The 12358-nt window shown below is 36.6% G+C and overlaps 1 protein-coding gene across 1 annotated transcript in view; it reads right to left on the bottom strand.

Annotated features, from left to right (window-relative positions):
• The window catches only part of LOC103591260 (protocadherin-11 X-linked-like), a 262098-nt gene that overhangs the window by 105952 nt on the left and 143788 nt on the right, over window positions 1-12358 (bottom strand). The gene's annotated exons all lie outside the window — the stretch shown is intronic.

Here is a 12358-nt window from a genome sequence, read left to right as displayed (position 1 = left end):
AAAAAAAAAAATAAGAACCTATAGATCTCAGATTCTAGATGCTGAAAGAAAATGAGGCTAGTCTAAGGCCCGGAGGGAAGGGAAGTGCACACAGCCCAGCAGCCACCAAGGTGAGCCAAGACCAGACACTTGTGGCACCAGGGCTCAGTCTATGGCCCAGAGGGAAGTGCCTATACCCCAGCAACTGCTGTTGTGACCCAAGACTTGCAAGGAAATGGGGCTCAGTCTAAGGCCCGGAGGGGAAAGGGAAGTACACACAGCCCAGCAGCCACCAAGGCAAATATAGACCAGACCCTTGTGGTACCGGGGTCCAGTCTAAGGCCCTGGAGGGGTAAGGAAAGCACACACAGCCCAGTAGGTGTCCAAGTAAGCTGAAAACTGCACAGCACCAGTGGTTCAGTCTACAGCCATGGAAAGATAGAACAGGAGCCAAGGTGGTGTAATACAGATACTGCCACACCTTCTGCCATCACAAGAATAGTTCACCACCACTGGAGCAGCCAGGCAACCACTCTACAGGCAACCTGCCCCTCACTTAATTACACTGATATAAGAAGATCACCAGTAGAGCATGCAAATAGAGGAGGAAGTCTTTATTCTCGTAGCCAGGCCTAGAATAACAGAAGAAGCAAGTCCTCTACCAGATGACCAAACATCAATAAAAAAACACTAGAACTACAAGCAAACAAGAAGATATGACACCACCAAAGGAATACAGGAATGTTCAAATTCTGACCCCATAGAAAAGGGAATCCTTGAAATGTCTGAATAAGAATTCCAAGCAATGATCTTAAGAAAGCTTGAAGAAATAAAAGAAGACTCATTTAGAGAACACAAGAAAACAATAAAAAATAGCCAGAATATGAAGGAAGAAATTTACAAAGAGATTAATACCATAAAAAACAATGTAGGAGAACTCCTAGAAATGAAATATTCACTCAGTGAAATAAAAAACAAAACAGAGAGCTTAAGCAGCAATTTAGAGCAAACAGAAGAAAGAATTCAGATCTCAAAGATGGTGTTTTAGAAATAGACAAAAAAAGGAAAAAGAATTAAAAATAATGAGGAAAGTCTAAGAGAGATAGCAGACAACCTCAAGTGCTTGAACATCTGAATTGTGGGTATTCCAGATGGGGAGGAGAAAGGAAAATGTATTGAGAACTTACTCAAGGAAATAACAGCAGAAAACTTCCCAGGGGTAGGGAGAGATGCAGACCTTCAGATCCATGAAGCTCGTAGGTCCCCAAACATATTCAGTCCTAAAAGAACTTCTCCAAGACACATTATAGTCAAATTTTCAAAGCTCAAAGACAAAGAGAATCCTAAAAGCAACAAGAGAAAAGCATCAAGTCACCTATAAGGGAACCCCCATCAGAGTAACAGCAGACTTCTCAACTGAAACCTTACATGCCAGAAGAAAGTGGAATGATATATTCAAAACACTAAAAGAAAAAATTTGCCAGCCAAGAATTCATTACCCAGCAAGTCTCTCCTTTAGAAATGAGGGAGAAATAGTGTATTTACCAGACAAACAACATTGTGGGAGTTCACTGCCACACAACCAGCCCTGTAAGAAATTCTCAAGGGAGTCTTGCATCTGGAATCTGAATAATGAATGTCACTGTAACAGATACACAAGAAAGAACAAAACCTGCTGTTAAAAAAAAAATGCCAGTGAGAAAGAGCAAGAAGCTAAATCATGCCACCTCAAATATACAAATAACATCAAAGAAGAGAAATAAAAGGGGAAGTAAGGATCAAAAGATATCTAAAACATTTAAACAAAAAGCAATTAAGTGTCAGGAATTAAACAATATCTGTCAACAACCACCCTAAATGTAAATGGATTTAACTCCCCTTTCAAAAGGCACAGATTGACTGATTGGATTAAAAAGCTAGACCCAAGTATATGCTGTCTTGAAGAGACCAATCTCACATATAGAGACACACACAGACTAAAATTGAGGGGATGGAAAAAGACATACCAGGCAAATGGAAACCAAAAAGGAGCAGGAGTAGCTATTCTTATATCAGATAAAATAGACTTTAAACCAAAAAACATAAAAAGAGACAAAGAAGGCCACTATATAATGATAAAAGTATCTATCCAGCTGGAAGACATAACAATCATAAATATACATGCACTCAATACTGGAGCACCCAGATATATAAAGCAAACACTCTTAGACCTAAAAAAAATAGGCTGTAATATGTTAATAGCTGATTACCTGAACACCCCTCTCTCAGTATGGGACAGGTCTTCCAGGCAACAAATCAACAAAGAGACACAGGATTTAAACTACACATTGGACCAATTGGACCTGGCAGATGTATACAGAACATTTCACCCAACAGCTAAAGAATATACTTTCTTCTCATCGGCACATGGAATATTCTCCAGGATAGACCAGATATTATGTCGCAAGTCTTGTCTCAGCAAATTTTAAAAAATTGAAATCATTCCAAGTATCTTTTCAGACCACAGTGGACTAAAACTGGCAATCAATAACAAGCAAAACCCTGGAAACTGTACAAATACATGGAAACTAAATAATAGGCTCCTGAACGACCTATGGGTCCAAGAAGAAATTAAACAGGAAAGCAACAAATTTCATGAAACTAATGAAAATAAAGATACATCATACAAAAACCTGTGGAATACTGCAAAAGTAGTACTAAGAGTAAAATTTATTGCAATAAACACTTACATCAAAAGAGTGGAAAGACTTCAAATAAATGACCTAACACTATGCCTCAAAGAACTTGAAAAACAACAACAATCCAATCCTAAAGGTAGTAGACAGGAAGAAATAATTAAGATCCAAGTAAATGAAATAGAGACACAAAAATGGTAGAATAGATCAATGAAACAAAAAGTTGGTTTTTCAAGAAGATACATGAAATAAACAAACCATTAGCTAGGTTAACAAAAATAGGAAGAGAGAAGACCCAAATAAAAATCAGAAATGAAAAAGGAGACATTACAAATGATATCACATAAATATGAAGCATCATTAGAAACTGTTATAAACAACTGTATGACAACAAATGTAAGAACCAGGAAGACATGGGTAAGTTTCTGGACACATACAAACTACTCAGACCAAACCAAGAAGAGGTAGAAAACCTGAACAGAACAATAATAAGCAATGAGATTGAAGGAGTAATCAGCAATCTTCCACAAAGAAAAGCCCAGGTCCGCATGGCTTTACAGTTGAATTCTACCAAACCTTTAGGAGGAATTAATACCAATTCTCCTCAAACTATTCCAGAAAATTGAAACAGAAGCCATTCTCCCAAACTCATTCTATGAGGCCAACATAACTCTGATACCAAAACCAGATAGAGACACAACAAAAAAAGAAAACTAGAGGCAAATATCCCTGATGAACATAGATGCAAAAATCCTCAACAAAATATTAGCAATCAGAATACAGCAACACATCAAAATAATTATACACCATGATCAAATGGGATTTATCCCAGGGATGCAAGGGTGGTTCAACATACGAAAGTCAATTAACGTGATACATCACATCAATAAACTCAAGGACAAAGAGCATATGATTATCTCAATAGATGCTGAAAAAGCACTTGACAAAATTCAACATTGCTTCAATGATAAAGACTCTCAGCAAATTAGGTATAGAAAGAAAATATTTCAACAAAATAAAAGCCTTCTATGATAAGCTGACTGCCAGTATCATTCTGAATGGGGAAAAAATGAAGGGTTTTCTCTTAAGAAGAGGAACCAGACAAGGATGCCCACTCTCACCACTCTCACCAGATTGGAAAAGATGAAGTCAAACTGTCCCTATTTTCCGATGACATGATACTATACATAGAAAAACCTGAAGACTCTATCAAAAAACTCCTAGAGCTGGTTAATAGTTTCAGTAATGTGGCAGGATACAAAATAAATGCCCACAAATCAGTTGCATTTATATTCTCCAATAATGAGCTAACAGAAAGAGGAATCAAGAAAGCAAATCCATTTACAACAGTCACACACACAAAAAAATGTAGGAATCAACTAATCAAGGAGGTGAAAGATCCCTACAATGAGAACTACAAACCACTATTGAAAGAAATTAAAGACACAAAATGAAGGAAAGACATTCCATGCTCTTGTATTGGAAGAATGAACATTGTGAAAATGTCTATACAACCCAAAGTGATTTACAGATTCAGTGCAATCCCCATGAAAATACCAATGACATTCTTCACAGAAATGGAAAAAACAATCTCAACATTCATATGGAACAACAAAAGGCCATGTATAGCCAAAGCAATCCTGAGCAAAGAACATAAAGCTGGAGGCATAACACTACCCAACTTTAAATTATACTACAAAGCTATAGTGACCAAAACAGCATGGTAGGGCATAAAAGTAGTAACTCAGACCAGTGGAGCAGAATTGAGAACCCAGAAATCACCCCTCAGGCTTACAGCCATCTGATAATGGACAAAGGCAACAAAAACATATGTTTGGGAAAAGACTGCCTCTTCAATTAATGGTGCTGGGACACTTGGATATCCATATGCAGAAGAATGAAACTAGACATGCACCTCTCACCATAAACTAAAATCAACTCAAAATGGATTAAAGACTCAAGTATAAGACCTGAAACTATAAAAATACTAAGGGAAAATATGGTGAACCACTTCAGGAACTGGGTCTGGGCACAGAATTTATGAACATGATCATGAAAGCACAAGCAGTAAAAGAAAAAATAAATAAATGGGACTATATCAAACTAAAAAGCTTCTGCACAGCAAAGGGAACAATCAAGAAAGTGAAATGACAACCTACAGAGTGGGACAAAATTTTTGCTACCTATGCATCTGACAGGGGATTAATATCCTTAATATACAAGGCACTCAAGCAATTACACAGTAAAAAAACACATAACCCAATTAAAAAATGGGCAAAGGAGCTGAATAGATATTTTTCAAAGGAAGACATACGAATAGCCAATAGGTACATGCAAAAATGCTCAACATCACTAGTCATCAGGGAAATGCAAATCAAAACCACACTGAGATATCATCTCACCCCAGTTAGACTGGCTATAATCAAAAAGAATGAGAATAACATATGCTGGCCAGGATGCAGAGAGAAGTGAACACTCCTACGTTGTTGGTGGAACTGTAAATTAGTACAACCACTATGGAAACCGGTAGGGAGGTTTCTCAAGAAACTACAGATAGATCTTCCATATGATCCAGCAATCCCACTTCTGGATATATACCCAGAGGAATGGAAATCATCATGTTGAAGGGATACCTGCACTACCAAGTTCACCACAGCTCTGTTTACAATAGCCAAGATATGGAACCAACCTAAATGTCCATTGGTGGATGATTGGATAAGGAAAATGTGGTAAATATACACCATGGAATAGTACTCTGCCATCAAGAAGAATGGAATTCTCCCATTTGCAACAACGTGGATAAGCTTGGAGAAACTTATGTTGACTGAAATAAAGCAAAGCACAGAAGGATAAATACCATATGTACTTGCTCATAAGTGGGAGCTAAGAGATAAAGAAGAAAGGAAAGGAAGACCACAGTGGTGTGTTGAACTTGCAGAGGGAGAGAACATACCTAGGGGTACAAAGTGGAGTGGGGAAAGGGTGATGGTGAGGGAGGTTGGGGATAATTGAGGAGATAATTGGGTGGGGGGTATGGGGTACATTCACAATTTGTGCTAATGGACATGCTGCCAGTATGAATCTGGCCATCACATCTTATGCACGAGTGGTGACAATTTGCTTTGTACCCCATGAATATTCATAACCAATAAAAACAGAACAAAACATTTAAAAAAAAAAAAGAAAAAGAAAATGAGGAACTACCTGAGGTGGGATAAAATGTTATTCTGTTTGTCCGAGATCATATTTTTGTCTCCACCTGTGAACATAATAGAGGATTTTTCATGTCTGTGTCTCCCCAGATTATGTCACTGATAACTTTAGAGCTAGGAAGAATACTGAGCTCTTTTAGTCACAATATAAACCATGGATTATTATGGAGAGACAAAGAAATATGCAGTAATCAAATACTTGTGCTGGTGTAAAGTCCAGTAAAGCAAAAAACATTATTCAACTTACCAGAAATATTATAGCATTTTTTTCAAAAGCCTGAAAAGTGAAAATCCAGGACCTCAAAGGATCTGGCAGTGGCCAAAAATACATATCCTACATTAAATAAATGTGCACTTGCAATATCTCTGTGTCTTTAAGAATGTGAATGTTATTCTCTTCTCACCACTATGTGTGTGGTAAATAACAGGCACTCAAAATTATTTGTTGAACATATGAATATATATGTATATTAAGAGCCTCTAGAATCTCTCTCTACTTCACAAATTCAATTGTACCATCTCTATCTATTGATTTCCAATTATTTACCTTAAGACTAGTCAGATGTCTCTTCTGAGATTTTGACCTGAGTTTTTTCCGTGTATGTACTGGAGATCTCCGGCTGACTACTCATAGACATTTCCAAATCAACATATCCAAAAACAGAATCCATATTGCCCTTCCTCCAGTCTTCTCTGATATTTCCAGTTTTACATCCCTGTGGTTCCTTGTCCTTGGCCCCATATACAAGACATTATCAATTCTTGTCCATTCTACACTCTAAATACAACCCAAAGTTTTCTCTTTCCCACCCACTAGACCTTTTGCTTTATTCTGACAGTCATTGCCTGTGATCAAAAATCTATCTGCAGGTAAAAAATAAAGATAAAATACATCCTTGAATCTTCAATTCTCTTGATTATTAAAAAACAGGCAGAAGATCAAAAAGCTACAAAATAAAGAATAGATTTATAGTTAATGAGATTAATACAGGTAATGTAGAGTGTCTTAGTCAGTTCTGGCTACTATAACAAAATACCATAAACTGGGTAGCTTATAAACAACCAAAATTTCTCACAGTTCTGGAGGCTGAGAAATTCAAGATCAAAGTCCTGGCAAATTCAATGTCTAGTAAGGGCCCACTTTCTGATTCATAGACAGCTCCTTCTCTCTGTGTCCTCACATGGTGGAAGAGGCAAGGGTTTACCCTTGGGCTTCTTTTAGAAGGGCACTAACCCATTCAGGAGGGCTTTATCCCCATGGCCTAATCACCTTCCAAAGAGCCCACCATCTAATGCCATTACTTTAGAGGTGAGAATTTCAACGTATAAATTTGGGAGCAACACAAACATTCAGGCCCTAGCATAGGGTAACAAAAAAATTAGATTTTTTTTCCCCCAAATTGGGTAACTGAGATAAAGAATTACATCCTCAGTTGTAAGAGTTAATGGCAAAGACAATATTAGAATATCAATATGCATTTTTGCAAATTCCTTCTGATTCTCAATTTTGGTAATCACATTCAACTACATTTTTAGAATAAAGCAAGGGACTTCTAATTAATGGCCTACATTTTCTGTTTTGAAAGAAATTTAAATTTTCAGCCTTTTATGAAAAAACGAGGATTTGGGTGATTCATTCAGCAAAAAAAAATTTGACCATTCTTCACTAAAAATGGAAGTGAGTTTTTGAACTTTGCTCTTTCCTGAATCACGTGCTTTTGGCACTCAGTACTTACTGCATTTTCACTGTTCAACAGTTGTCACATTCCCTTCAAAGGGAAGTATTCCCTGCTGCCTTTCCTGATGCAATCTCCGTTACAGTCCCTGAATCACCTACAGCAGGTGTCTTTATGTGGACCATCTCTGGATAATAACAAGTGCTATATAAAGATGCCATTCATTCTAAGTAGACAACTAGGGGAAGCAACATGACCAAAGACCCTACTCCAAAGATCACAGCAATTCCCTAGTAATGTATTCTGTGCCACATTCCTTAATAGTTTGGCTATATTTACCTGGAAGATACATAGTTTAAGCTGTGTCATTTTCTTACTCAGAAATTGTGAAAACAATACCAAAATGATAGTAAAATGAACCAATGTCATTAACTCATTTATGAAAGGCAAATCCTCCCCCCCAACAATCAAACTTGATTTTTACTTTCACTCATGCTATTATATTCTTGCTACTCTAAATTATGTTGTAACCATAGGGGAAATATTTTGAAGAGTGAATCACCTAATAGCTTTAAAGCTTGTGATAAATAGTTAACTTAATGAAATTTATATGACATATAGCCAAGCATATTAGGGCTAAATTTGGTATTCTCTTTTTCCTTCTTTAAAGAACTCAGTATTAGGTAATTATATACCACATTTTTGGAGACATGAAACATTTTAATGCTGTTAATGGATCCTTTTTATAAAGCTGTATAAATTGTAGTTTCTTTGCTGAAAAGCAAGGCCAGTCTGTGAAGAAAGTAAATGAATTCATAGTGCATCAAAGAAAAAGAGAAAAAATGTCAAAACTCTTGCTTTGCTTTGCTCTCCAAATTATCTCCTAGGGTTCCCTCTAGGGAATAAAAGTTGAAGCATTTACCAGGACCACTGACATAGAAGGAGTTCCCAGTGGTCTACTCGTTCTATATATGTACTGCTTGGCCAAATGAAATATAAGGACGTAGAAGTAGCAACATTTGAGTGTATTTAGAGCAACATTTAAAGTAAGTTGTTTTTACTACAATTCCTTGAAGTTGATACGACAAGCAAACAGAAAGGACATTGTTGGGTGGAAGGGAGGAGAGGGAGGAGGGAGTGACGTTTCAGTAATGGGCCACAATAATCAACCACATTGTATATCGACAAAATAAAATAAAATAAGATAAAAAAATAAAATAAGTTGTTTTTTTTCTTTTTTGAATTCATGAGAAATCAGAGATTTCTGAAACAGTATATATTTATACAGTTTCAAGATAAAATAGTATATTCCTCTGATGACAGGGATCACTTACAAATGTGCAAAAATAAATTGCAATATGAAACCGTCCTCTCTCTGTATCCTTCCAAATGGAACCTTAGGTTGCTAATACTTGTTCATTACCAAAAATAGATATCTATGAGCCAGATACAGAACATGGAATATCTATATTAGATAAAATGGTATATGCCAAAAATGCAAGGATTCTCATAAATTTATGATGACATTTTAAACTGAAGAAATAATTTGCATTGTCAAATTTGAAAGTATATCATTGTAATAAAACGCACAGATGTATTTTTTTTTCCTTTTTGTCTTTTTTCGTGATCGGCAATGGATCGCAACTCTCAGTGTCGCGCCCGTACCGGACCGGGACTGGCAACGGGATCGCAACCCTCCGTGTTGCGCCCGCACCTCACTCAGCCAGTGAGCCGCCGGTCTGTATGTGGGATCTGAACCCTCGGCGGGAGCGCCGCTGCGCTCCCAAGTGGCACACTGTAGCAGTGCGCCACCAGGCCTGCCCCAGATGTATTTTTTTATTTACACCCTTCAGATATAGCAAAGAGTTTTGTTTTATTTTGTTTTTGCATTATTTTTAATAAAGGAGGTTCTCTTTCAGTAACTTTTTTTTTACTGAAAAGTAATCAGCTGAGGTTTTTTTCTTTGTAATTTTTTATTCATAATTAATTCATTCTTATGCATCGTGATGTTTCTTTATGCCCTTTGCCCGACCTATCACTTCCCAAACTCCATCCCCTGTTCTGAAAGTTCAATGTATTGTGGTCTTTTCTTTCTTTCATTCCTTCATTCCTTCCTTCTTCTCTCCTTACCTCCCTTCTATACTCCCTCCCTCCCTTCCTTCCTTAAAAGCAGCCAGCTATGAGTGACAAAATGTAGTGTTTCTCTTTCTTTGGCTTATTTTACTTAACATAATTTTCTCCAGACTCATCCATATTGCTGCAAATGGCAGAATTTCATTCTTTTTTTTTGGCTGAGTAGTATTCCATTGTGTAAATATGCCACATTTTTTTTTATCCAGCCATCCTTCGATGGACACTTAGGTTCGTTCTATATTTTGGCTACTGTAAATAGCGCTGCAAAGAATATGGGAGTGCAGGTTTCCCTTTGACATGATGATTGCCATTCCTTTTGGTATTTATCCAGAAGTGGGATTGTTAGATCATATGGTAGCTCTATCTGTAGTTGTTTGAGAAACATCTGTACTGTTTTCCATAATGGCTGTGCTAATTTACAGTGCCAACAACAGTGTAGAAGTGTCCCCTTTTCCCAGAATCTCATCAGCATTTGTTATTCTCAGTCTTTTTAATAATGGTCAGTCTAACTGGGGTGAGATGATATCTCAATGAGGTTTTGATTTGCATTTCTCTGATGACTGGTGATGTTGAGCAATTTTTTCATGTGTCTGTTGGCCATTTGTATGTCTATCTCCTTTGACCATTTTTTAATTGGATTGTTTGGTTTTTTTACTGTAGAGTTGTTTGAGTACTTTATATTCTGGATATTAATCCCTTGTCAGATGCATAGTGTGCAAATATTTTCTCCCATTCCATAGGCTGTCTTTCCACTCTATTGATTACTTTGCTGTGCAGAAGCTTTTTAGCTTGATATAATACCATTTATTTATTTTGTCTTTTGTTGCCTGTGCTTTTGGGGTTTTTGCCTAGTCCTATTATCTGGAATGCTTCCCCTATATTTTCCTTTAGTAGTTTTATGGTTTCAGGTCTTATATTTAAGTCTTTAATCCATTTTGAGTTAATTTTGGTATATGGTGATAGGTACAGGTCCAGTTTCATTTTTCTGCATATGGATGTCCCATTTTCCCAGCACGATTTACTGAAGAGGCAGTCTTTTCCCCAATGTATGTTCTTACTGCCTTTGTCAAAAATCAGCTGGCTATAAGTATATGGGTTGATTCCCAGGTTTTCTATTCTGTTCCATTGATCCGAGTCTCTGTTTTTATGCCAGTCCCATGCTGTTTTGGTTATAATAGCTTTGTAATATAGTCAGGAAGTGTTATGTCTCTCTGGGTTTGTTTTTTTTCTCAGGATTGCTTTGGCTATTCGGGGTCTTTTTTTTGTTCCATATGAATGTTTGGAATGTTTTTTTCTATTTCTGTGGAGAATGTCTTTGGTATTTTGAGAGGGATTGCATGGGATCTGTAGATCACTTTGGGTAAAATCGACATTATGAAAATATCATGAAGATATTAATTCTTCCCATGGAAGAGCATGGTATGTCTTTCACCTTTTTCTGTCCTCTTTAATTTTTTTTCAGTAGTGTTTTGTGGTTCTTATTGTAGAGATCTTTCACTTGATACTGAAGTATTTTATTTTTTTGGTGAATATTGTAAATGGGCTTCCTTTCTTGATTTCATTTTCTGCTACTTTGTTATTGGAGTATAAAAACACTATTGATTTGGGGGTGTTGATTTTGTAACCAGCAACATTACTGAAATTGTTAATCAGCTGTAATAGTTTTTTGGTGAAATCTATAGGTTTTTCTCTATATGAAATGATGTTATCTACAAGCAAGGATAGTTTAACTTCATCCTCTCCAATCTGGATGCCCTTTATTTCTTTCCCTTGCCTGATTGCTCTGGCTATTACTTCCAACACTATGTTAAATAAGAGAGGTGAGAGTGGGCATCCTTGTCTTGTTCCTGTTCTTAAGGGAAAAACTTTCAACCTTTCCTCGTTTAGGATGATATTGGCAATTGGTTTGTCATAAATGGCTTTTACTGTGTTGAGATAGTTTCTATCTATACCTAATTTGCTGAGAGTCTTTATCATGAGGGGATGCTGATTTTGTCAAATGCTTTTTCTGCATCAATTGAAATAATCATACGGGTTTTGTCCTTGGTTTTGTTGATGTGGTGTGTCACATTTATTGACTTGCGTATGTTGAACCAACCTTGCATCCCTGGGATGAATCTCACTTGATCATGGTGCATACTTTTTGATGCATTGTTGTAATCTGATTGCTAATATTTTGCTGAGGATTTTTGCATCAATGTTCATCAAGGATATTGGCCTGCAGTTTTCTTTTTTTGTTTTATTTTTTATCAGGTTTTGTTGTCAGGGTGATATTGGCCTTGTAGAATGAGTTTGGGAGAAAGGCTTCTGTTTCAATTTTTTGGAAAAGTTTGAAGAGAAGGGGTATTAATTCTTCTTTAAAGGTTTCATAAAATTCAGCTGTAAAGCCATCCAGTCCTGGGTTTTTCTTTGTTGGAAGATTGCTGATTAGTACTTCAATCTCATTGCTTGTTATTGGTCTGTTCTGGTTCTCTATTTCTTCTTGGTTCAGTCTTGGTAGTACGTATGTGTCCAGAAATTTATCAGTTTCCTCCAGGTTTTCATATTTGTTGGTGTACAGTTGTTTATAATAATCTCTAATGATTCTTTGTATTTCCGTGGCATCAGTTGTAATGTCTCTCTTTTCATTTCTGATTTGTGTTATTTGTGTCTTCTCTCTCTTTTTTTTTTTTTTTTTTTTTTT

Source organism: Galeopterus variegatus, unplaced genomic scaffold (genome assembly GCF_000696425.1).
Source record: "Galeopterus variegatus unplaced genomic scaffold, G_variegatus-3.0.2 Scaffold952, whole genome shotgun sequence".
NCBI lineage: Eukaryota > Metazoa > Chordata > Mammalia > Dermoptera > Cynocephalidae > Galeopterus > Galeopterus variegatus.
This window is presented reverse-complemented; position numbering and strand designations above follow the sequence as displayed.